General features: G+C 50.9%; 1 protein-coding gene across 1 annotated transcript in view; it reads left to right on the top strand.

The window, feature by feature from the left end:
• Positions 1-561: 561 nt before the first annotated feature.
• The window catches only part of NGF (nerve growth factor), a 46866-nt gene continuing 20111 nt past the window's right edge, over positions 562-27316 (top strand). Inside the window, exon 1 of the mRNA XM_081121460.1 lies at positions 562-635. The gene's annotated coding sequence lies outside the window, so the exon portion shown is untranslated. The remainder of the gene's footprint in view (positions 636-27316) is intronic.

Genomic DNA, 27316 nt, shown 5'->3' with positions numbered 1-27316 from the left:
GCTTCTCCCACCCGCCGCCCTCCCTGCTGTGGGAGGAGCACCACCACCTGCATTTTACCAGGCTCCTCTGGGTGCTCGCTTCTTCCAGGGTGACCGGAGGTGTCCCAGGCCAAAAGCCCCTTGGCTTTTCTCTCCAGACGGCAAAGAGCAGTCAAGCCTAAGGCATGAAGGGTAAACACCAGGCGGACCCCCAGATGCCGGCGGCAGGCAAAGTCAGGTGGGGCGTGGGGAGCCCCGGGGAACCCCATACCCGCAGCCGGTTAGCCCACCGACCACCCCTGGCCAGCACCCCTGCCTAGTGCCCCAGGAAATCCCTTCCAGTGCTTGGCGTGCGCGGCCCCTTCGACCCTCGCGCGCTTCCATTTGACCTCTGGGGTCTGCACCCTCCCCTGGCTGAGCTGAGCCACCCTGCAGGGAGGCACTGAGCGCTAGTCCCCAAGCCCACCTCCAGCCGGCCGCAGCCGAGCCCAAACAGGTGCGGGGCTCGGGCTGGGGAGGGATGGAGTGCGGGCGGATTTGGAGCGAGGAGGAGTCTGGGAGGAGGGGCTAAGACTTCAGAAGCCAGTGAATGTAAAAGCTGGTCGGAGCTCCCGCTCGGCAGAGAGCGCCGGGAACCGGAGCGAGCGCAGCGCAGGGTGAGTCCGGGGCCCGGAGCGAGCCCCGAGAGGGGCCGACCCTGGAGAGGGGCGCAGCGCCGGGGCGCGGGCGGGGGGCGAGGGGGGCGGCGGGGCTGGGCTCCCGGGGAGACAGTGCGTGATCCCAGCTTCACCGGACCTCCCGGCACGCCCGAGGCTCCTTAGAGGAGTGTCCCCAGGGGCGCTGGAGCACGGGAGCCTCGGCGGGAGGGAGGGCAAGTCGTGGGGAGCAGCGGTCTCGCCGGTCGCGGAGTTCGCGGTCTCCCAGTGGCCCGAAGCGCGGGAGGCTCCCCTGGCGCCTGCAGTAGCCGCCTGGCCGTGTCAGGGACTCGAGGGCTAGAAGTGGACAGCGCGCAAGTGAGGGAGCGCGAATGAGCGCGGGGTGGCGACCGGGATGCGCGGGGGCAGCGCGGGGACCAGAGGAGCGGCGGTGGCGCCGGAGCGCGCGGGCGGGGCCGTGCGCCGAGGCTGGAAAGCGCCGCGCTGCCCCAGGTAAGGGGACCAGAGGGGCCGGGCGCCCGGACCTGGCGCCGGGAATGGAGCAGGGGTCTTCGGGCTCTCATGCGCGTCGCTGGGGGGCTGGGATTCCTGGGTGAGGGCCCCTGGAGCTTGATGGGGGAAGCCTGGCGCCGAGGGACCTCCATCGAGCGGTGCTGGACCGAGGTCGCCAAGGCTCCACCGGGCTTTTTGGGTCACATGCCTCCCCTCCAGCTAGCTGTCTGCGGCCAGGTGTGAGCGAAGCTGGCATGGAGGGATGGGGCAGGCAGAGCCTTGTGTCCAAGCAGCAAAGACTGAGGGGAGCGGGGACCCGGGGGGCAGAAAGCGGCATCTTTAAGCCAACACGAACCAGAGGCTTCGCTCTGTTTGATTACAACTTTCCCCATTCTCTCAACAACAGCAACAACAGACATCTCTGAAATTCTCATGGAAGGTGTTTTCTGCTTGAACTTTCTCTTGCGGATCGAAAGATTAAAAAAGAGCCTGCTTGCTAGGCTGGTTTTTCCAAGTTGTTCCAGGTTGGAAGTTGTAACAGTATGAACGATAATTTATGGGTGTTTTCATGCATTAAAGTGTATTACAGCAAAGCCTTTTGGGTGCTGTGGGTATTAAGAAAAACTGAGAGCAGTTCCCAGCTGGAAACCAAAATAGTGCTCTCCTGGGTGTCTCTGCCCTGTCTGTCATCCTGGAGAAAAGGCACTTGATTAATTGTCCTGGCTCCATCCCGTAGGCGCACCCACTGCCAGTGCCAGCCCCTCCTCCCCCACATGTGCAGCCAGCTGCATTCTGCAAAGTCAGAATCCTGCTGGAGGGCCCACCAGGAACTTATCTCCAGGGTCTTCAAACTCTTGAAGCTGTCAGTTAAGTCTGCTGGAGATGAATATTTCTTGTGCAGTGTTTACAGTTTCCTACTGAATGTCTGAAACTTTCTCCCTCTGCAGAGCCACAGAAGAAAGTCTAGAAAGGCTACTTTAGGTCTGGATGGGTCTCCTCTGTGGAATAAGTCATATGTCAGCCTGTGCAACCCCAGTGTCGATCCATGACGGGCAGTGTTCCCAAGGCTCGGAGCGAGGGCAGTGAGAGTGGTCTGGGGGCTGAGACTGGCCCTGCTCATGTGGACACACAGAAGAAATGAATGTTCCTCACACTTGGGTCCTTGGGAGGGGGTGGGACTAACATCATATTCTATCAAACCCCTTCCCTATGCTTTCCCCAATATTTTTATAAATAAAAAGGGCAGCCTTGAAGGGAAAATTGTTAAGAGGCACCACCAAGGTCTCTGGGACATGGGGACATGTGTTTGAAAGAACTGTAGGAGTAACTGAGAGGATTTTAGAACCAGCTGCTGGTACCAACCTTCCCTGGGCAGCCGTCTTAGCCCTAAAGCAGCCCAGCCCCACTGCAGAACTGGGAAATTGGGTCCACTCAGGGCAGTCGTCCAGTATTGTGCCCTTGGCCTTTCTCGAGGAGTGAGGGTCTCACCTTCTCCCATTGCCCACCTGCATCTCCCACGCTGAGAACCAGAGGGAGGAGGTGATGAAGCTTCACACTCCGTTTCTCCGGCTTCTCTCGCATGGAGATATCTGTGCCGTGCCAGGAAGGGGACCCAGCTGCCGAAGCCAGCAGGGAGGGCAGGGCAGGGCAGGGCTGCAGCCCCAGGGAAGTTTCTCACCATTACTGAGATGAACCTGATGAGAAAGTCGCACAGCTTCACTGCTGAATGCAAGTAGCGCCGCTGCTGCACATTGGTGGAGTGCCCATTGCAGTGCAGCTACACTGAGCCACAGAGAAACTACCAAGGAGACAGGGCGCCTGCTCTTCCCGACTGGGCATGGAGCAGTCACCCAAGCAGACATCAGTGCCACACCAGGGACCAGAAGCCCGGCCATTTATCTTCTCCCCAAAAAGACCTTGTAGGGATTTCAGGGCCCCAAGCAGGTAAGTCTTAGAGACTTGCTGGCAGTAAACACTTTCTGCTCTCAGGAGGCAGTGGAAGGCTTGCTGGGGAGTCACTTAAAATGTCTGGTCATCTCTGAGCAACCAACCCATGTTCCCGAAGGGTTTGTTTTTCTGTGACTGGCATCTGTGATCTTACAAACCGTCAGCTAAACCACCAGCTTACAGGCTTAGCTGGTATAAGAAACCAACTGTGTAGCGGACCAGCGTTACAGAACAGCCTACAGTAGAGGCACCAAGCCAATAAATGGAGATGGAAGACCCTTTCCCAACCCATTCCCAGGAACCTTGCTTCCTGACAGTAGAGAAACAGTTAACATCCTAACTCCAAATAGCAATAAAACTGAGATGGCCCTGAGGCAGAAATGCAGCTGGAGAAACTAAGGCGTTGGTGTCACTGGCCTTTTGGTTGGACATGCACAAGGATTGTCACTATTTGAACCACGGAGGGTAGCCCTGCAGCCACAAAGTTTGGCCAAGACCAGAGCAATGAGAAAGCATACAATAAAGAAGAGTTTCTCATGCTTCGTGATGTTTACATTATTTTCCTATGGGCTACTTTCTGTGTTTTTGAGGAGCCTCTCCAGGCTATTGGTCTCACACTATGACACAGTAGGACTCAGATTGAAGCACTGAGGTGACCTGTTGATGTTTTTCTCCTGTGTTTTGGTTAACTTCCTGTTGTAGTTTCCTGAGTTCTGAGACAGGAGGAAAAGTAGCTTTGTGACCTTGAGCAAGTCACTAAACTTCTCAGGCTTCAATTTCCCACTCTGTAGGACCAGTGCATTGAATGATTAGTGTTTCTCAATGGGGCTATTGGCAGTTGGGGACAACTCCTGGGTAAGTATGACCTATTTACCTAATGCAAGAAGTTTAGCATCTCTACCTTATCTGCTAAATGCCAGGAGTCAGGGTGGCAACCAAAGACTACCCCTCCCTGCCATGCCATATATAGTTAAGTGCTTAGTAAAAGGACAGTGTTGCTCCCAGTTGAGAACTTCCTTGGAAATTACCCATGAGGCCCTTTCTTCCAGGCCCTAATGTTGGGCATCTATTTAATCATTAAGTTGGGACTTCAGAAGCCCAACCCTGGGCTCGATCTTCCAAGAAGCAGCATTTCAGGCTCCAGAAAGCCATTGGCGGGAACGTCAGTGCTGTGGTCCCACCAGGCGTCACCCTCTGCCTTTTGTCAATGGCGTGTAACTACAAATGACTGACCCGCATGAAAACAAAACCAGAAAGAGTGGGGGGGGGGATGGGGGTATTCGAGCATGGTGGCCTCGGTCTATGCCATATGCCATTAAAAATACAGGCAGACTGCTTGCCCCGGCTCCGGAGCACTGGGAGGAGACCCTTCCCTCCTTCACTAAACTTACTGTACTGTGTCACCAGGAGGGCCCTTCCCCAAATGAGAGAACAAGAAAGCAGAACCCTCCCCAGCACCGACGGCACTTAATACCACACGGGTACATGTTGGGGTGAAATTAGTACAGCTGTGCCCAGCGGTGAGAATCAGTGGGCACCAGCGATGTGGCATGTGGGTGAAACAAGCGGGCTAGCAATGCTACCCTGGGGACACTGCCTGTAGCCCTGGGTCTTTTCTCAAGGAGAACAGCTCATGTGATCCTCGCTTTTGGCCCAAGCTCTCACTGGAGGGCAAACATAAGAGGCATTTGGTGGTTGATAGTGCAGAGGGCTCAAAGGAGCATCTTTGGAGGCTGTTACAGGCAACCCACTTGCTGCTCACCCCCAAGGAGCAGGAGAGAAAGCGACTGAAGTGGCAGGGCTGACGGAGCGTGGGGTGGCTTCTAATGAAGGAAGGAAAGGCCTGGGAGGCCTAAGGAGCCTCCAGCGGAGTGGAGACTGATCTCACACTTCAGCCTGTCCGGGGACTTGCCCAAGAATTTGGCCAACCCCTTTCACTGGCGGAAAATCTCTTTATTAGCAGCGGTATTAGTCAGAGCCAGACAGTGAGGGTTGCCCTGAAAATTCGCCACCAGGCTAAGCAGATGGAGATGTTCTGGCACCGCCTGTGGTGGCTTCTGCAGGTGGAGAGGATCGGGCTCTGAAGTCAGTGGGAAGGAACACCCCAAGCTCACACAGAAGCCACGCCACGTGGAGGGCGGTGGCAACCCACTGCGACTGGACACTTGCCCAGGAACCACAGAGTATTTGCTCTTTGGGACAAAGGGGCTGATTTGCCATTTTCGTTTGGCTCTCGGGCCAGGAGCCGGGGTCGGCGGTTCGCGGCACCTGCCTGCTTGCTGCACGCTGTTCGCAGGAGCCCAGGGAGGACCACCGGGTGGAAGCCATGCGCGCTCAGCCCCGGCTGGAGTGCGGGGAGTCCTGTCTCAGCCCCTCGTCACCGTGGAGCCGAGGTGTGGTTACAGTGACTCGCCTGTCGCGCTTGCCCAGTCTGGTGAAATGCCATCCCGTTAGGACCTGCGCAGACTTGGCTTGGAGGTGAACACCTTGGGGTCCCACAGCCTTGTGTCGAGTGCGGGAGATGCCAGGGGAGACAGGCCCCCTTGGGACTGATTTGGAAGGGGGGGCAGTCATGCTGGCTCTCGCTGCGTAAAGGACGCTGGACCAGGAAAGCAGAGAGGAAGGCGAGTGCCAGGGGAGCAGAGGTGCAGGAGGGCATCTCCCGTACCCGGGTCCTCTTCTGGAAAAGAGAGAGCAGTGGTTCCACCCCCGTGGGGCTGCGGTGCACGGTGGGTGGAATGATGTAGGCGGGGCAGCAGCCAGGGCTGGCGCACAGTAGGGACTCCACGGACCCGAGCTCCTTGCCCGGGCCTGGCGCACAGTAGGGACTCCACGGACCCGAGCTCCTTGCCTGGGCCTGGCGCACAGTAGGGACTCCACGGACTCGTGCCCTCTGGGCTGGACTGATCTGAGGGGGGCCTTTCTCGATGCCTTTTCGCTTCAGGTCAGACAGTATCGTCTCTGCATTTTTTCGTGTCTCTACTTTGACCTCCCATGATTAACATTCTCATTTTGATAGAGTTTTAACCAAACTCTTCGTCTTCTGAATTTTCTTTGCCTCGTAATATCTGGGTAAAGGGAAACTCATGGATAGTCTCCTGTAATTTTCTTTCTGAGCCAGCTTCTCCTCAGACTCGTACTTCAGAAATGTTACGCAACGCTCTCTAAATAAGGCATTTCTTGAGGATGGCCATTTGTACTGGCAGCTTTCAGAGTGCTCTGGTGCCTTACCCCGCATAACAACTCCTCCTCCAACAACTGGTGTCTTCAGGGGTTTTGGTGTCTTATCAAATTTACAAGAGAAGGAAAAATGAGGCTGTGATCTTTCTACAACAGCAGGGCCTTTGTGCTCTCCCATACCAAGGTCAAGGGCTGAACAACTGGCTGAATTGCATATAACCTGTGGTTAAAGGGGGGGACAGCCCCCCTGCCCCACTGGGGAGAGAGGTCCACCAGCTATCAGGCCACTGGATCAATTTTCCTTCTCCCAATTAGCATTTTTATTAATTTGTTAACCAGGGGAATCATGATAAATATAAATCATGATCCTGCCAAGGAGCTTGCTCAGGAGCCAAAATTAAAATAGCGTTAGGGGCTCATCAGATCATGTGAGTGAGGTAAGGCCACAGGCTGGTGGGGTCTGTGGCAAACTACAAAGGGTATGCCCCATCGAAAGGGGACAGGCCATGTGGCCCCTTTGCTTTGCAAGAGTACAGATCCAATGTGGCCAAATCTTCTAACTTTTCAAGAAAAGTAAAAACTTTGAGGTCGAATATATAGTTTCTTCACTTTCAAAACATTCGTGCAGAGCAAACAAAACCTGTCAGCAGGCATTTTTACATTCTAGTCTAGACTTGGAGCAGTTGAGAGCAATATTAGGGGAGCAAGCTGAAGAGGTGCTAACTTTGTGGCTATAAGACCTCAGAGAAGGGATAGGTCTAAATGATGAGGTGCACTCCAGGAAGGCTTCCTGGAGGAGGTGATGTCCTACAGGCGAGTAGATTTAATAGAAGCAGCCCCGCACAAAATCAGACAGATTTTTATCGGTTCTATGACCACATTCCTTAACCCCTCTAAGCCGCAGTTTCCTCATCTGTGAAAGGGAATCATAAGGTCAATCTCGGAGGACGGTGATGAGGGTGAGTGGAGAGAACCGGGATGGAGCAAGTGCCCAGTAAGTCTTTCTTTTGCCCCAGGAAGAGCACAGAAGGTATAGGTGATTTTTCTCCTCTCCTGCCCTCTCCCTTCTGCCCCCCAAGGCCTGTGTCCCTGTGCCCACTTGTAGGATCCCACCCTTTTACAAACCTGACCTGGGCCATAACAGAAAAACGCAACTCTCCTCGGTAAGAAGGAAAAGTACTTCGGGAGGCTGTATAGACACGCACGGCAAATATTCAAGGAATTCTTAGGAATAAAAAAAAGAATTCGTAACTCTGGATTTTTGCATGAGGCCATCACAGGAACATGTTTTCTCAATTAGCGTGCACATTGCTCGGAGTGAAGTCACCGAGGCCGTGGCTCATCGGGCCTGACTCGTGCTGAGCCACCTGATCTGGACCTCACTTTCCATGACCTACACCTGATTCAGCCAACCCTGTGGCTGCCCCTTGCTGTCGAAACAAAATCGACCCCCAAAACCGAAACCAGGGCAGAGACACACACACCCGCCTGAAAAGCAATCTGACTTCAGAACCTGGGTATGCCCGCCCAAAATTGAGAAAGACGACCCATTCTTGGCTGTGTTTTTCTTTTCCTGGGGCATTTATTGTTAGATGGTGACTGTGCGTTGCCCCATCAGAACAGATGAGACCTTTAGGTCCTGGAAACAGAGAAAATAGTTGCTTGTGCGAAAGCATGCATCAACCGCCTGAAATATTACTCGTCAGTGCCTGAGATCAGCGATTATGTTTTCTGGATGGTTTCCTGGACTGACTCTTTTCCAAGCGAACGGCACTGTCAGATATTTGTAATTTCTGAAATATTTGATTAATGATGGCCCCTAACCAGAGGGATGGTCCAGAGAGCACAATTAGCAGCATGCCTCAGAAGCAAAGATGTTCCCCAGCATCCAACAGGATCAAGCAGGGAGTTGAAAACACTTCAAACCAACTGCCACAGACTAGAGGAAAGGAAAATGTTTTTCAAAGTACACATCAAGACCCATTATGGAGATGTGGAATCAATTTACTGGTCTCTCTCTCTCTCTCTCCCTCCCTCCCTCCCTCTCTAAATGAAAGAGAGTAGAGTACAATTTAAAAAACTGAATGGGCATTGCATGTAACAAGGGAAAGTATTCGTGAAACTTGTTTTAGTTGTATATTTGTTACACATATACATGTGCAAACTGGATCGTGATGGAAATGTATTTTTCACTGTGAGTCATGGTTTAAAATGCTGCTGGCATAGATCACAGGATGATTTAGAGAAAGGCACATCCCTGAAGCCAGGCACACGTGGGGTTAAGTGCCAGCTCTGTGGTTCCTGGTTGCATGGTCCTGGGGAGCGAGCTCTCTAAGCATCAGTGTCCTCCTGTGGGAGGTGAGGCTGATGACCCCTCACAGGGCTGGTGTGGAGACTAATTGTCCAAGGGACACAAGACATCCTTGTCTCGCCACTGGGAATGGCAGAGAGGCACCACTGGCTTCCTGGCCTGTGACTGGGATCGCTGCTTTGGTCCCCGTGTGGGTGCAGTCGCTCTGGAAGGAGCTTCTATTCCCACAAATCACATCCTTTCCCCTCAGTATATTTTTATAAGGACTGCAGGGCTAAGATACCATTAAAGTGTTGACATTGTCAAATCCTTAAGAAGTCCCTGCCCAGAGCAGAGAGCCTAACATTTTCTCATGAGGGGGGCTCCGGCCTGCCCCAGTGCCGGGGGGTTAAGTTTCTCCCCTCAAACAAACAGCTTCTAGGCTCCTAGTGTGGACACCAGAGATGACACCTTCAGGGAAACCAAACCCTAATCCTAACTCCAGCCCTCAACCCAGCCGCAATCTGTCACTGGCCCCAGACCTCCCCTTCCGAGGGGAGGGTGTGTGAAAGAGTGACCCACACCAAGAAGGGGCCACGAAGGTGACATGTCCCAATTTTCTTGAGAGCCTGGCTAATGTGGCCCTGAAGACAGATCAGCAATGACAAACTGCCTGCCTCTCTTTTAACAAGGAAGCGTCACCTTTTCCCCTCTTATTTCCCTGCTCCCCTGGGGCTCATTCCAACTCTCTGCCGGTAAAACGCCCTCCCACCGGGCCCCATGCTCACCACCGAGACTCAAAGAGGATTATCAGTGACATCTCCTCAAACGCTGAATTCCAGTCCAGACCACGGATTTAACGCTCCCTTCTGGGCAGCTGACATCTCTATCTGAGGCGGCCAGGCAGTGGGGCCGAAGGGCAGAAAATGGGTTTGCTTCTAGTATCATTTTCATCTCCGAGTGTCCTTTACTCCTCTCCACCACTGTTCCCAGTAAAATTAATGTCACCAGGCCAGTTGCGCATTTTCAATATTTATGGCAGGAGGCAGACACTTGTCACATCAGACCCAGGCCCTTCCCCTCCAAGCAGGCCGACTGCCTTGACCCTGCGTGGACCGAAAGCAAAGTGGCAAGAGGCCGTCTGAATGCATCACGGTCGCACCTGGGTTTCTTTGTTTTTGTTGTTTTTTTAAGGAAAAAGCAAATACCGACCTATCTACTTTTTCTGTGCCCAAAAGGAAAAAAGGAAAGCGTATTTCCACCCTGTCCGAGACGCACAGTGACAAGGGGAATCAGTTGTGTCTGGACATGACGCACGGCCAGGCACGGGCGTGCAAGGGCGTTGTGTCTGTCCTTCGGTGGGGAAGGTGTGAGCCCTTAGACATGTTTTCGTTTTCCTTTCGAGGGGGCCACACACCACATCCTGACCCCAGATTTCGTGGCCATGTGTCGGCACCTCTGGAGCTTGGAAAGGAAAGAGTACTTGGGGTGGGGCTTTGAGCACCGCTGCTCTGAGCGTTTCTGAAAAGGAGCAGGGCGTGCCAGTGAGCGGAAGACTTAATAAAGCAGCAGATATGTTTCAAAGGTTCTTTTTAAAGCACCTTTATGACTAAGCAAAAGACGACAGAAAACTAATCTTAAATTTTAAATGTTCACCTCTAGTCGTTTCAGCTTCTTAAATGATTATGGACAGAACTGGGGCTGGCAATACTTGTGGCTGGAAAAATTCCACAGACCTGTCTGAAGCTGATTTGTTTTATGGATTGGGAAAGTTATAAGAAAGGAAGAAAAAACGGTTAAGTCGGGTATGGGTTATTTATTTTAGTGCAGGAACACTGCAATTCAGGAAAGCAGGGATTTATTCCTGGCTCAGGCTTCTCCTAGCTGTGCAATGTAGGCAAGTCACAGAACCTCTCTGAGCTTCTTTCTTAATCTGTAACATAAGAATAATATTATCACCCCTGCCTCCTAGGTGGGCTGTTGCATTGACTATGGTTGCCAGCTAGGGAAATGGCTTGGCTCAGGTAAGAGGTAAGATGTGAGAGCCCCAGACAAGGAGTGTCAGACTCCAGGTGCCAGTGCCGGCTGTGCCCTTGGTGACCGAGGGACCTTGACAGTCACTTGTGCTACACAAGCAATCCACGCTCCTGCTGGCCCATCCCATACAGGCCTGTGCCTGGCACTGAGCGGGCCCCTGCGAGGCAGAGGCCAAGGGCACCGTGGGAAAAGTATGAAAGTGGACTCAGACTCTCCGGGGTGCCAGGCCCAGGAGTGATTGGGGGTGAGGTACTATGGCTCTTTCAGTTTCCTCAGCTATAAAGTGGGACTAATAGCACTTCTTAGTGTCAGGATTAAACAAGGTGACTTCTGTGAAGTCTTGGCTGTTTAGGACCTGGTTTTGAAGTGGTCGTTAATGTTGGACACAAACGAATGCCTGAGGAGCTCCCCAATTGCATGGAGATCTGGCTGAGGATCTAAGAGTCTAAGGCAGATGGAGTTATACGGCCAGGATGCCTTGGAGGCATGAAACTCTCCTAATGTCCTTTCTTTGTCACTGGCCTTCCTCTGCCTCCTTTGCTGACTGCTGCTTCTCCTCACCTCAAAATATTGGAGTGTCCGGGACCAAGTCCAGAATCCTTCCTTTTCTGTATCACTCCTTCCCTAGATTATCTCCTGCTCCCCAGGCATTAAATATGAGCTACGACTTCTACATGTCCATCCATGGCCACTTGGATATTTAGTGGACATCTCAAATGTGAAATTTTGACCCCCAAACTACTCTTCAAGTCTTATTTCAGTCTTGATGACATCACTACCCCCACACTTGTTGGGACCCCAGATCTAGAAAGCATCCTTCCGCCTGCCGCATCACCTCTCATATCCACCTCACCAGCAAGTTCTCTGGCTCCAAAGGAAACTCTGAACCCACTCTCTTCTCACCATCCCACTACTGTTCTCAGCCCAAACCACTCTCACCTCTCACTCGACAACTATAGGAGCCTCCTCGCGGGTCTCTTTGCCTCCATTCTTGTTCCTTTACAGCTTTTAACCCAACAGCAGCCAGAGTTCTCTTTAAAAATGTAAATCATGTCACTTCATTTCCCAGCTAGCAACCCTCCAGCAGCTTTCCATTGCACATAGAATAAAATCCATATTCTTGTCAGGGCCTTATTTCAGTGGTTCTTAACTGAGAGTGAATTTTCCCCCCAGGGGACATTTTGGCAATAGCTGGAGACATTTTTAATTGTCACAAGTGTATGTGTGTGCGGGGGAGAAGAGGGGCGATACTGGCATCTAGTGAGTGGAGTCCAGGGGTGCAGCTAAACATTCTACAATGCACAGGGCAGACCCCCTCCCCACCACACCCCCCAGAGAATTACCTGGCACGAATGTCAGCAGGGGGCAAGCAGAGAAGACCCGCTGCCACATGACCTGGCTCTGATTCTCCAGCATTCTGCACCACACCTGCCTGCTCTGTGGCAGCCACGCGGGCCTTCTGACTAAGTCTTCAACACACTAACCTGTGACTATCTCAGGGCCTTTGCACATGCTGTTTCCTCTGCTTAGGATACTACACCCCACAGGTTTTCTTCACCTGGTTAGCTTTTGTTCACCATTTAAGTCTACTCAGGTGACACCCTAATTTAAAATGTCTGTCCCCACCCCCACCAAACCCTGCCACCAGTAGACTCTGTTCCCTTACCCAACTTTATTTATTGCATAGTACTTCATTCTGTTATTTGTTTTCTTGTGTTAAGAATGAGGGCAGGAGCTTTTGTGTTCATTAAGTGCTTCATCACATAGTGGGAGCTCGATGAGTGTTTGCTGAACAAGTGAAACATTGGTGAAGTATGGCGCAGACATTGGAACTACAGAGGTCAGGAAGAGAGATTAGTGGGATGCAGCATTTTGGGGAAGGCTTCCTGGAGGAGGCCCGCCATGGATTGTGTTGCAAGTTTCTGGGGAAGGAACTGGGGAGTCTTCCGCCGTCAGTTTTCCAGGAGTGAGTGAAGGGGCTGGGATCCACACAAGATTAGTGTGGATCAGGGGCACTCGAAGGCCAGTCAGGGGTAAAACCAAATCTCTCACGCAGCCAGGCAGAGAGTGTCCTGAATAGACATACTGACCTATACGGAGTTGGATCTATGTGAGATAATCAGGAAAATCATGGTTCCAGGAGAGTTGATTCCAAACACTCTGATCCAGGGTCAAACATTGGTCCTTTGTTTCAATTGATAGAAGTAATTCTTGCCATGCCACTTGTGACAATGTATAGTTCGTGTTTAGCACATGCCGGGTGATGAGTGGGTACACTCCATCCCCGGTCAGCCCCCAGTGCGCCCTCACAGGGAGGGTGTTGACGCCCCGTTCTTGAGGGAGAGGGGTGGGGAGGGAGGCAGACCCTGCATCGTTCTTCCAAGGCCTCCGATTTCCAGGGTACGCAGGTCATGGGGTCTCCCTTGAGAAGGGAATGCCTGGTCCCAGATGCACAGGTCTGGCCACCCCTACATGTCCTACAAGTCACACAGTATAGTTATTTTAGGGCCTGTGCCCTCAGGGCCACCTCAGCAACTTACTCATAGCCTTGGTTCGTTCTGCTGCCTGGATTCTTCTGCGGATATGACTGTAGGAGACGAGCTGGCCAGTACCTCACTTTATTAGTCTATGAATGTAAGTTGAAAGTAATACACCTCAGATGTAGGCTTACTCCAGCCTACCAAAAATATCATTGTAAACATTTACAAGGCCCGAAGAATGATATAATGGCGATGAAATTCAGATGTGGTGGATTACCCTAATGTTTAATTTAGCCCTGACTCAGCCCACAGAACTACGGCTTTTCCTGCAGACGTCCTCTCATAGCTGCCCGGGCCCCGTGTGCCTCCTGGGGCTAAGGTGATGAGGCTGTCACACAGCCTTGGACGTCAGAAAACACCCCTAGCTGACCCTCCCTTCCCTGCCTCCGCAGATAGCTGCTGACATGCCCCTTTGACGTTTTGGTCACAAAACCTGTCTGCCAACTTGTCACAGGGGCCCACTATGATCATTACGCCCTCTTCTTGGTATACAGAGGTTTGGTCCTTTCAAACTTCTACTCCATCAGTCAGTGACGCTGTCCCTTCATTCATAAGCGCCGCATAGCTGGTAAGGAACCAGGCTGCTGCTTACCCCAGGGGCAAATGCTCTTAGCAGCCCTGGGATTCGGTCAGAAGGCAGTGGACCACTCACAGGCAACAGAGTAAAAGGCTGGCTTTGGGCCCTCCTTCCTACTGTGTGACTTTAAATACATTATGTAAACTCCCCCTGAGTCTCAGTTTCCTGAACTATAAAATTGGAAGAGTAATAATACATCCTAATAAAGCAGTGGTTAAATGAGAAAATATATATAACAGCACAGTACTTGGCACATAAAAGTTGTTCAACAAATGGCAGCTATTCTGACTGTATTAATAAAGCCTTGGAGTAAAATTTCAAACAGTCAGTGCTTCATGGGAATATTTGGGGGCTTCAGGTCTTTGTAAAGTGAAAGGAAAGGGAAATGGGGTTTGAGACACTGGGAGGAAATCTAGACAAGGAAGGCACAAGTTCAATGTCATGTTATCTCTGTGATTTACCACTCATTTGTGGGATAAGCCTCAGTGAAGCCACCTGTAAATTGGGGGTAATAATAAGGTGGCTGCGATGATTAAATATAACAATGCTTATAAAATGGTTAACATTGCACCAGGCACATAAGCCTCAAAACGTTTAATGTTCTCACCGTTACTGTCGTTGCCACAACCTGTCTTCCCCATGCTAGTTCGTCTATGACTCCTCACGCAGGTCAAGCTTCTACACAGGTCCAAGCTGGGCTCCTGAGCACTGTTCTGGAATTGAGGCTGGGACAGCTGTCCCCCACCTCAGGGTCTGTTCCCATCACAGGGCATTTACAGGCAGCTAAAAATCACTCCCACAGATGCCTGGGGTCCTCTCCTTGCTGCCTCCACATGGCTTTGTCACATATAAACGCAATGTCATGCTATGCACAGTCAGGGGACAGCGCCTTTCCTTTCCAACCAGGGGCCTGGAGGTAGTCCTGCCTGGCTCTCTCCTCTCATTCCTGGATGGTCACAGAAGAAGACAAGCCACGGTCTCTGATGAATTTACTCAGCAACCAGCAAAAGGGAAAGGGGCCCAGAACTTAGCTTTTGCCATTGGCCTGGCCAAAAAGCACTGGACTGGGATTTAAAAGAAATGCCAGAGACAAGAGCCCTCCGGCTTGGCTGGACTCAGGGAGAAGGAAATTGTAGGGTTGTCTCATTTATGATCAAAGCTTCCAAACTTATAACAGTTCTGAAGCTGTTTCTGCCTGTGTGTCTCTAAGCAAATATAGAAACGGAGGACCTTTCGTTCCCACCAAAATTGTTCATTAGAACCCATTCTTACAGCCAAAGTGAGATCTGCCTGAAAGCTCACTCTTTCTCTCACCAGTTATTTATCGAGCACCCACTTTGTGCCAGGAGCTACGCTAGGCACCATTAATACAGGTGGACAAAAACCATATAGCTGCCCCCTCCTGGGGCTTACAGACCGGTCAGGCAGGCAGTGACCAAGAACCACACAAAGGAAGGGCAAGTCTCCGCTCTGTTCAGTGTCATAAGTGAGAGAGCCACATGCTGTTCCAGAGCTTGTATTAGACAGGCAGGGAAGGCTTCCTGGAGGAAGGTATGGTTCATTTGAGATCTGAAAGGGAGACAGGAGAAGGCGAGATGCTCCAAAGATGAAGGGAAACCCTCCTTTCTCACCCCGGACAAAGTTTCAGACGGGGAGGTGCTGGAGCCGCTCATCCGGGCTCACGCCTGCTCCGTTCGGAACTTCTCTTCCCAGCTCCACACTCAGTGAGATCACACTGGTAGCCTGAAATTGGCCATGGCGGGAGTCCCTGCACCTCAGAGAGCAGTGACGCTACACATCGGGCCTAGCCGCCCCCCGCCTCTGGCGTCATTTTCCAGCGCTGCACAGGCCACATGGGTTCCACCTGCCTCCTAGCTGTGGGCCTCCCAGATCCCGCCCTGGAAGCCAAACGCCGAGTTTCCTGCAGAAACTCGATCAAGAACCTATTCCCAGAAAGGCACTGTCAGCAAGGGCCTTGGGCCCTGGGGCTGTTTATTTCAGACCCTGGGCCATCTGGCTTCTCCTGGGACCCAGGACATCCCGGCAAGTTAGTAGCAAGCAACTAAGAAAGAGCCCTTTCTTGCGGCCCCCGTCACCCCTTGCCATCCAACGATATTTATCAACCGCCCACGCCTGCCCAGCGCCATCGGAGACACTCGGCCGGCGATCTCAAGGCGGGCTCTGACCCCTCAGGAATTCGGGGCCTGGCTGAGGCTGCCAGGCTGACATTGTTCCTCCCTTAATATAACTCGGCTGCTCGGGGCACGAGCACCAGGGCTGGCAGCCCAGCCGAGGGCACCAGATTAGGAGATGGCACCACTGCTGTTTTCCCCGGTCTGTTTCTAGGCTCAGGAAACACCAGGTGAGTGGAGGCCAGAGCTCACAACATATGTGATTTCATCAAGTTTAAAAACAATGTGTTCCACTGACCTGCACTCCCACTGAACCCTGATTCTCTGAAGAGATTTGCCCAACACAAAAATAAGTTTTGAGTTCTTACCACAACTGGCAGGAAGCAAGGATGGCTGGACATCCCAGGGAGAGGGTTTTGCAGTGGAAGCACCTTTGTTTCCAGGGCGTGTGTGCACCCGTGTGTGTGTGTGTGTGTGTGTGTGTGTGCGCACAGAATATGGGGGGAAAACAGTGACTGTGGACAGTGGTGCAGGGTCCCCATGAGGCAGGCAGATGGGGCCGTGAGATGGAGAGTCTTGAAGGAACCGACCAGCCACGGGGTCTGGTTGGGAAAAGAAGCTGAGCTCTCTAGATCAACAGAATTATTCCTGACAGGAGCCAGGGACTATCACTGGTCCAGACAAGCTGTCCTGCTCTAGCTGGTGTGGCTCAGTGGTTAGAGTGTCAGCCCGCACACCAAAGGGGTCATTGGGTTCGATTCCCGGTCAAGGGCATGAACCTGGGTTGCAGGTTTGATCCCTGGCCCTGGTCAGGGTGCATTTGGGAGGCAACCACTGGATGTGTCTCTCTCACATCCACGTTTCTCTCTCTTTCTCTCTCTCTCTCTACTCTCCCTCCCTCCCTTCCGCTCTATCTAAAAATCAATGGAAAAAATATCCTCAGGTGAAGATTAACAACAACAAAAAAGACTGGCTGTCCTGGCTGGGGAAGGCACCCCTGGGCTATGGAAGCTCAAGCACTTACTAGATTTGAAAGGTGGGTGACACTAGTAAGTCTCCCTGCCAGGTTTCTCAGTGAGAACCAGACATGAACATGCAGGGACTGATTTAAGGGGTCCTGTGAGGCTCTCCAGCATTCTCTGCCCATGGCACCACTCTAGGGTGACAGTGAGCGTCCAGGAGGCTTCCCTCAAAAGCAAACCCAAGAGTGATGAGGGTGGCATTGCCAGGTTCTAACACCTAGACTTGGGTTCACTTCTCAGATGATCAAGCTGCACTCAGAGGGCTGGTGTTGAGCTCAGGGAGAAAGGCTCCCTGAAGGAGGCATGTTCAGGAGGCCAGAGGCCAGCAGGTGGGCTGCCAGGGTGCTGGGAGGCGCTGATGCTGGAGTGGTTGCTGCCTGCAGGTGCTGGGTGCTGTGTGTTTAGAGTGTGGGGGAGACAAAGGGAAGAGGGCGGCTGGAGATCACAGGTGTGGGGAGAGACAGGGTGAGCCACCCACAGCAATGCAGACGAAAGATGGGTGGATGGAAAGACGGGCCTCGGCTGCCCTGCAGAGAAGCTCCACCCTCCCCGTCCCTTTCCTGACACTGCCTCGGAGCCCCAGGTACCCGAGGACCCTCTGGCACTGTGCGGTGACTGGGAGGTGGGGGCCTGGGCGCTGTGCGTCAGCGAGGGGGTCCACAGGTCAGCCCTGTCCAGTCATCAGTAGGGGGCCTGTGGGCAGTCTCCGAGGTGGCTGTGCAGGTTGTAGCCTGTGTGGCATCCAGCCGAGGGGATGAGTCAGGGCTCTGCGCACCACACCGTCCCCCTGGCACAGAGCTGAATCTACCTGCCTGCGAAAAGGGTACGTTCCGCTATTTCGCACAAGGGCTCCGGGTGGCCCAGCTGCAGCACGACCCTGGGAAGCCCCCAAGGGCGTGGGAGGGAGGCCTTGAGAGAGGACGGGAAGCCCAGAGGTGAGGGAAGGCGTGCACCCACCGTGGGGGCCAGGGGAGGGGCAGTCTTTGGAGGAGGGCAAGGTGAAGGCCAGTGCTGCCCATTTAACAGGGTCTCCCAGAGCCAGCACAGGGCTGTTCATTTACTCCACTGAGATAAATGCATGTGGTCTGGAGATGAGAGATGTTTTCCTTATTAACACTGAAATAATTAACTTGTTTCTGTTCTTGTGTTCATTGTCTAAATATTGTTAAATAAAACATCTTATTGCTGATAAGTATCCAAACATCGCAGTGAATGCGGGACTCCTGCCAGCCGCAGGGATGTGCTTCCAGCTAGACAGTGGGCACCACTTGCTGCCACAGCCTCCTGGCTGGGGCCTGCCTGCGACTCAGCTCGGCGATAGCTCCTTATCAGTCCCAGGTGAAGAGCGCTCGGATAAAGCGCAGCTTATCCCCAAGTCCGTGGGTGACGAACACAGTGGCATTGTTTCCCTGAGTGAGTCTTGTTTTCCATATGTGGGCGGAATTCCAGACTTGAGAATTCTGCATCCAGACCTCATAGATTTCTTTTTTCTAATTGAGACAACACAACTAATCATAAAGAACAAAACCAGCCTGGCCTCTCTAAGCTCCAGAAGGCTCTGGGTCAAAAGCTGACCTCTGCAGGGCCTGGACAGGCTCCAACAGCAACCACTGTCTTCTGTTGTCAAGCTGGACCATGGCGCCACGAGACCAACTTGCGTTGGGCTTCTGGGGCGTGGGGACAGCAGCTGTGCCTCCCTGCTAACGTGCTGTAGGACGGAACCGCTCTCCGGGCTTATTGAAATCAGATGCTCAGCACTCAGAGCTGCCCTGCAAACAGATGGTGGCTCCAGGCAAGCGCCATCCCATTGGAAAATTACAAGAGCCATGACTCCATCTCCTTGCTGCCAGGCCAAACTCCATTTTTACCTGCTGGGCAGGAGAAAGGCCTTCCCTTCTCCATCACACACCCCGAGGGGCCAGGCCTAGGTTAAAAAAAAAAAAAAAAAAAAGTCCTTCTAGATAACTAAAGCAAATTCTAGAAGGCTGTGCCCTAAATGTTAACATTCGTTATCCCTGGATTGAAATAAAAACCAGGATGGCATATCTGGAATTTTGCATACTTGTTTCGGGTAGTTACACTTGATCCCCAAATAATATTCCACTTGTCATAAATAAATCCTGAGTTTATGGGGAAATCCTTTTTTTTTAAAAAATATGCAATATCCTTTGAGAAAAATTTACCTTAAAATGCTAGCTAGGTAATAAGCTATTTCAGTTGCTCTAAGATATAAAAGTTTAATCTCAGCGGTATTGACATCCTTTGAGATTTTCTAAGTTAAAATGATGTCATCTGGGTAAGACATTATTAGAGTGAATCGGTCGGTTGGCTGGTTGGTTTTTGAAATTCACCCAGACAACAGTGGTCTGTGGCCTCTGCCGTGACAGGTGCGTGCTCGGCAGTGTAAGGGAGCAGGAGCTAAACAAGACAGAGTCCCCGCTTTCAGGGAGCTTCCAGACACTTACCGGGGACGGCACAGCAGGCAGTTAGGGGGTCTCAGAGAAAAGAGACTTGTTTCATTTCTTCTGCAGGAGAATAGAGGTCAGAAACTGAATCACATAATAAACCTCAGTGACCTCGTTCTCTAGGCTCCTTCTGCATAAATTTCCAAAATTTATCTTTAGCCCTTGACTTCTCCTCCTAACTCCCAGTTTCTATATTAACTGTCTATTCAAACTCTCCACTTGTATGTCTAAGGATCTCAAATTTAAGGTGTCCAAACCTGAACTTCTGGCTGCTTCTCCCCCAGTGTCCTCCATCTCAGTAAGTCCCACCTGCAGCCGGCTGGATGCTGAAACCTTGGAGCCGCCCTTGAGTCTCCCCTTCCTGGCTTTGCTACATCTGTCAAGGAACCCAAGCCGCCCCATTCCTTCACATACCCACTCACGATGCCCTCTCAGCCCCCCTAGCCCAGACCTCGCCTCCTCTCACCCAGGTTATTAAAGAGCCATCTACCAACACTCCTGCTCCGTGCTTGCTCCCCATTGCACAGGCTCAGGCAGGGCGCCCCTGGAAAGACATCAAGTCATGTCACTTGCCTGCCCACGCCTTCCCATGGCTTCCTTTCTCCTTTAGAATAAAGTCCAAAGCCCTTGCCTGGGTCCATGAAGTTCTACAAGAGCTGGCTCTGGTTGCGCCCCAGGTCTCTCTGCCACTCTCCCCACGATCGTCCGTCCAGCCACCGGGCCATGGTGGGTGTTTCCTGCCACGCGTGCTCCCACCTCAGTGCCTTTGTTGTGTTTCTGCATAGCTCTCTCCCACGCTGCACCCAGGTTTCCTTTAAACATCGCCTCATCCGAAAGGCCTTCCCTCCCCAAACCAGCACTTTCCCAGCTTGCAATTCTCAAACCCTCACCAGGCTCTGTTTTTCCCCTGCACTTATCACCAAATGCCTTTTAGCTGCTTATTTGTTCTTCGTTTTCTACCCACAGCCACTAGAATTTGAGCTCCCTGGAGAACTTTCCCTCTCTGCTCACTACTATATGTCCAGAACAGTGCTCCTAGCACAGAGTAGGTGCTCAATGTGTATTTGCTAAACAAGTGAGTCAACAGCATACTCTGATTCGGTTTCAGGTTAGTTGTTTGTGTACTTCCCTTGTTACCCCACCCAGGCCCATCGAGTCCTCCCTATTCCCTGCACTTCCAGCAAGGTGCACCTGCACAGCCCAGGTGCTCATTACATGTTTGTCGAATTCAGTTGAACAATTGCCAAGCACTTGCCATAAATTATGTGACTTAAGCCCAGTTCATATCATCTACATTGTGCCCAAAGGGTTTGTTAATTTTTCTGAAAGATGGTACCAGTGCTTCACTAGAACTCTGGACACAAGGAGCAGTCACAGCAGAGCAACCTCCTGTCAGGCCTGAGCAGGCAGAGCCAAGCTCTGGGGACGGCATCAGAAGTAGATGTGACCAGAGGGCTGATTAGACCCAAGCCACTAGGGTCACAGGCCTGTCTTGGAAGGGGACGGTGTGCTGTGTGTCCACCACAGCACCACTTAGACAAACCTTGGTGAGTCAGACACACCGAGGTGTTTGCTCCAGTCTCATTCGGCCACGCTTCTACAAAATCTGACAGCTTTGTTCCTGGACTTTGGAGACACACCCATTGACTTGCAGTAATGGACTGACTGGGTGGGGTCTTTCTATGATGCCATCCTCAGGACCCGTGCCCCCAGGTCCCAGCAAGGGCAAGGCTGTGCTATAGCCAGCTCCTTTGCAAGGGGCCCAGGTACAAAATTCATGGTCATAAGTTGGGATGAAAATGACACAGTGTGCTAGGGATCATTTTACACATTTATCTTAAAATCAAAGCTACTTGCAAAAAAATGGATTTAGCTCTGCCTTCAACTGTATCCTTAGGCTCAAATGTTTAAATAGAAATAATTCACAAAATGTGTCACCGTCTGCTTGTATTTGCTCCTGATGGCATTAGAATGTTACTCAGCTCTCCAGTTCGAAATCAATTATTTTTAAACTTCTTTGTCTTTTAATAAAAACCCTTTTGGGTCTGGAAGACTTGTTTCAAAGTTTACTCAGAAAAGAAAAAATAACTGTGCATTTGAAAGATATAGTAAAATTTAAAAAAGGAGTTTTTAATAAAGAAACTCAATGGGATAGGTATTTTGCTTTTACCTTTTAAGTGACCCTCATGATGGGAAACTATAAAGGAAACCCACCAAAGTCAAAGCAAGTGCAGATTTACAGAAAAACAAGCAGCCGCTGTCCCAGGTCATCCAGGGCTCTGCAGCCAGCAGTCTGCTGGGAAGTTATCAAGCCCAGTTGAGCAGTTCATGGCAAAAGACATTAAAAAAATAAAAGTACAAGCCCAGTGGGAATATTAAGAAAAGATTCATCCAAATTTTTTAAAAATGTGCATCTTCCAAGGCTCAGGCCATAACAACAGGCCAAAGCAGGGTTCTCTAAACCAGAGCTACAAAGAGGCCATTTAGGAAAGCGACTTAAGGGTGCCATAAAAACTGTCCTGGTCTTTCTAGCACACAGGCCTGGCTTAGAAGGATAGGACTTCCTTTTAACTCTCTCTAGAAAATCCCCAAATCATAATTGTATGAGCACTAGTGTACTGTTTTCAAAGCATTAGTCAAGTCAAGAAGCTTTTTTCTTTGGTTAGACTATTTTCAATGTGGATTTCTTGGTATCTTAAGTCAAATTCATGTTACCAAATCTTTGGTAAAATATGTTTCCATGAGCAAATAAATTTGACCTCAAATCAGTGCATCCTTCTAGACCCAATGCATATTAGAATATGGAAAGCTCTGATTAAAGAGAGCTATTTCTAACCCAGCAATTCCCAAATCCATTTGGCCATGGAACCCTTGTTTTACCAAAACTCTTTTGACATCCCAGGAGTGGGAAACACTGGTTGAGACATTCCTGTGGCTTCAAGGCCAAGATCAAGGTCCACTTCCCATTGAGATCATCCATTCACTTATTAAATGGACATTTATAAGTTGGCTTCCACAAGCCAGGCTCTGCCTAGACAACAAGACAAACAAAGTAGAAAATATCTAGGTCCCTGCACTCTGGTAACTGTCAACGTAATGAGACAGGTAAACGTGAACAGATGTCAACAATGTTATGCGATACACCTTCTCTGAGCCCCGTCGTTGCTGACAGCCTGTATAATACAATTTAGAACCCAAGCTATTCCCTGAATATTTCCTGTGCATTTGTCTTACCTCCTCCCCATATTATTTATTACTTGAAGGCAAAGTTCATTCTTTATACTTCTCTAGTATTCTCTATGGTACTGAGCATGGATGGAATTGGACACATCGTAGGTCATCCAGCGAATACTGCTTGATTGATTAAAGACTAAATTCAATGATCCCTGAGACCTTTTCAGTTTTGCAGAGTTTCTAAGGGTCTTTCTCAAATACCATTATAATCCTGTGCCTCAAAATTATGGTGAACCACAGAAATATGGACTAATTCATTAGCTCTAGTTTTCCAGGGGCTGTCTTAATGCCATAGAAGTAGCAAAATTAATGTGTGCTACCCTTCCAAATAGGCAAGCCACAGCAAACTAAAGCAATTTACTCTCTGCTTATAGACGCAGCTGAAGTGTTAGAACTTAGTGATTTGACCTTGTCATCGGAGAACAGCCAAGTTTCTGATTTTACATATGGGAATCCTGAGTGAGACTTAAGTGAATGTTTAGCTATTCATCGTAGAATTTAATACAGATTAGGGTTAGCCACAATTGGTAACACTTGGGGAGTTGCTAATTTCTTGCTGGCAATTTCACTATAAACTCCCTTCATAAATTTCAGATTTAAACTTGGCACTGTCATCTAGATTTTATGCACATTTATTTGATTTACATATGCTCGGTGGTTCCTAATTGTATGACCAGTAAACAGCACCTCAGATGCTTTAGATCTCTCAGAATTGTTCAGAGCCACGGAAACTTAATTTCGTAAGTGAACAGGAAGTGAATTTAGGGGGTAAGTTACACTGGGTTCTATTATGATATGACAAGGTTTCTCAGCCTCAACTCTATTAACATTTTGGCCCAGATGATTCTTCATTGTGGTAGGTGGTCCTGTGCACTATAGGATATTTAGCAGCATCCATGTCCTCTACCTGCAAGATGCCACTATCACCCCTAACCCCAGTATGGCACCAAAAATGTCTCCAGATGTTGCCAAGTGTCCCCTGGGGTGGCGCTGGGGGTCAGAATCGCTGTGGTTGAGAACCACTGATGATAAAAAGAATCCCCGGTGATTAAAGTCAGCTCTAGACTAATGGTAAGTGATTTGTTTCATTTTGTGGACTGTTAGTATGGCTTACTGTGCTTTGGGACTACATCATTCCTTTTTCTAGCCTGTGTGGCCTGCAACAAGTAACCTGACATCTCAGCATCTCAGCTCCCTTGTCTGCCTGATCAGTGAAAGTGAGCCCCACACTGAAAAGCCCCTAGTATAACGCCTGGCAAGTGGCAGACACATATTAAAAGTTAGTGGTCCCCCCCTTCTCCTCCCACCGCTCCTCCTATTCCTTTTTCCCTAAAACTGGGATAAACACAACCAAACGATACGCACTACAAAAGAGCTTGGCCGTTTGCTTCCAATGTTTTCCTTCCATGTAACAGATAATCAGAAGCTGACATTATATCCAAACCTTATGTGAGCTTTGGAGTATGCAGCCGCCCAAGCCAGCAATAGATAAAGGAGAACCCGAGTCCTCAATCCTTCACATTCACGGCCCAGACCTGCCAAATTCAGGGAGTGTGTCCACAGACACCCGACGCGTTCGGCAGTTTCTTATTCCCTGTTCAATGTGATGAAACTGTAACCTGAGAAAAGGGGTGCTCGCAGGGTGAGCATGTCCCCCGCCTGCCCTGCCCAACGCTATAGAGTAAATCTGGTGGCTTCGACAGCAACACTGACTGACCACTGCAGAATGCAGCGGCTTAGACCAGGCACCGTGGGCAAACACTAACACGGGCACATATCTGGCATCGCCCGAAACCTGAAGGGTTTACAGAAAGAACATATGGAAAGGTTTATGGACTTTACTTTCATTATAAAGACATTACAACATTATGAACCACTTGGGAAACGGAGAGGCGGCGGTCACCCGAAGTTCTAACACTCGGCACAACTGTTTTCATTTTAGGTGTTTACTTCCAGGTCTGGTTCCTGTGCACATGTGATTTCCCTTGGCTGCAGGGATTTCATACACACTCCTCTCGAACCTGTTCCTCCCCCACTTCACGCTAGATCACAAGCATTTCTCCTTGTTCGTGTTGTCTTCAGTTTTCATATTTGATGACTACAGAGAAGTTCTTGAAAAAGAATTTCTACAAAGTAACTAACTATCCCATTACTGAAGAGCATTTGGCTTCCGCTTTGGCAATTATAAATCATTTAGGGGAAAAAGTCATGAGTACACCTTGTTTCCCTTTCAGGATTATTTTATTGGGATCAGGTTTCAAAAGGGGGATTAATAGGTAAAATCTATGGACATTTCAATAGTGTTAAATCTAATATTGTCAAATTATTTTAAAACACATTATTCTGATTATAAAAGTGATTCATGGCTTGTTGCAATAACTTAGAAAATATGGAAAAGGTTAATGGATAAACAGAAACCACCCATAACTCTCTAACTCTGCTAACATTTGCTGTATTTCCTTATAGTGAAACTTAATTAGTTTCACTATAATATTAGCAAGACTAGGCTTCCTGAGTGGGCAGTTATATATGGTACTAGCCTCGGTGAAGACGGTGAGATGGGTAACTTGGTCGGCACACTGAAGGGTCCTGTTAGAGTGCCAAGGATGGTGCGGGGGCTACGTGACTGCCTCAGTACCCCACAGCCTCCTGCACAGGCCCCACCCGAGGGAGGCCCTCTGTCTACCCCTCCTCTCTCCATTCCTATCCGAGGGATCCTGGCTGATCTCACGCAGGGGCTGTGTGTATTCTAAAGTCCGCGTAGGAGAGGCCTGGCAAGTGTAGCCAAATTTACCCTCAGAAACCCCTTAGGAAGGTCCCAGCCTGGACAACAGGACGCCCCTCGATAAGCCCAACCAGCCAGCTTTTCCTGCAGTGCGGGGACAGGCACTTTCTTCAGCTGAGCACCAGTTGGCTTGCAGAGGCGCCGCATTGCTTAAAACATGCGAACCTTTGACGCTAAATTCACACGCAGGCCCAGCCGAGAGCCCGACGGCAGAGCCCTGGTGTCGCAGGCCTCCCCCCACACGCCCGCTTTGTGGGGCAGCGAGAATCAGCCTCACTATTTATGCTGTTGCCGGTTTTCTCTCTTTCCCTCCTTCCCTCCCTTCTTTCCTTCCTTCCCCCCCCCCCCCCCCCGCTCCTTTTATTTGTCCTGATTGCTTCTAATCAAGCAGACGAAAGTCTGATACTCCTTTATGAGGGGCCACTAGCCATTCATCCCGAGCTGGACGCGGTCGTGACGGAGCCCCACCCCGCAGGCAGCCGTCCCTTGGGCCAGGTGGCCTCAGCCGCCCCTGCGGATGGAGGACCTGCGTCTCTCCCAGCTCCGCCCATCCGCCCCCATCGCGTCTCGGGGAGCCCCGGAGGGCAGCTCTCCCCCTCCCCCGTGAAGCCTTCCTGCATCTGCGACATCCCCAGCCCACCCAGTCATTTGGGCGACGGGGTGCTTTCCAGGTGCCTCACCTGCCCGGTTTGCCTAAAATGCTTGTGGCACCGGGAAGAGGGGTGACCGACTGAGCAGCAGTGACAGGGAAATGGCAGTGGCCCCGGCAGAACGGCGGGCGTGGCCTGCACCCCAGGCCTGTGGGGGGCACCTGGTGAAGCAATGGCGCAAGCCTAACGCGAAGTCCAAGTACACCGTCATTTATCCGCGTCTGGACCTGGTGTGGGGTTTTACCCGTGACAGAGGATTTGATTAACAAAGTTTACATTAGAACAAACTGCAGCCGGGTCGAAGCATCAATGGGAAGCCCCAGCTGCCCCGATGTTGTCGTCTTGTTCTTTTACTCACCATTTCTTTCCAAGGCATTTTCTCTGAGTCTGATCATGGTGAGGTCATTCGCTCTCATTTATTTTAAGCGCCAGCCTGGCACGCCCAGCACGGCGGCTCTGTGAGGAGAGACTTTTGTGTTGAACGTGTTGTGTACCCTGGGATGTGGCCTTCTCCTAACCTATGGAATGAAATCACTGTGTCACTCCGCCAAGCAATGTTATCACTAGGTTTGGGCTCAAATGGAATTTTTCCAGCCAAAGTCATATTCTAATAGACTGTTGATTGAAAAATAGCAGCAGGATTATTTGGTAAGGTTACCAGAAGCCAGTTCAAGGAAATCTGGGTCCTTAGAGGGGAGTTGCTAGCGGCTGTTTACCTATTGCTTGGGCTGTTTCTCTAGGGAAATCCAGGAATCGCATCTCACCAGCACAGGCTGACAAGTGAGTCTGTGATCTGTGCAAGGATTTCTTCCACTTCAGTAAAGCTGAGGCCGAGGCCACCTTCATGGCGACCTCCTCCCAATCTCCGTCTTTGCCCCATTTCCTTCTCGCTCTGGTCCCTCTCTCGGCTGCTCCCCTCTCCTTGCTATTGCCCCTTCGCCCTTTGGGTCTCCCTTCACCCTCCTTTCTTTGCTCCCTCTCTTTGTCATTTTTTCCCCTCTCTGGCCTCTCATTTACTGCTCTTGTTCTTTGTCCCACTCCCTTCCTCTCTCAATTGCTTTGTACTCAGGCCCATCTTCCTCATCCCATGTCTCCCCTTTCTCTCCACCGTGACCTCAGGCTTCCTAAGGGTAGGGTGAACCCCAGCCCACTTAGCTTGTCCCAGCGCCTGCAGGTGTTGGGCTGGTCTGATTCCACCTGTTCAGGACTCATCCGTTCATGCCACAAACACTCATCAAGCTCCACACAGATAGGAAATGAGATGGGTAATGAGAGAGGTGTCTCCCTCTGTCCCTGACCTGGGCTCAGCCCCAGGCTGGCCCCTAATTGG

The sequence above is a fragment of the Miniopterus schreibersii genome, assembly GCF_964146895.1.
Source record: "Miniopterus schreibersii genome assembly, chromosome: 19".
NCBI classification, from domain to species: Eukaryota; Metazoa; Chordata; class Mammalia; order Chiroptera; family Miniopteridae; genus Miniopterus; species Miniopterus schreibersii.
This window is presented reverse-complemented; position numbering and strand designations above follow the sequence as displayed.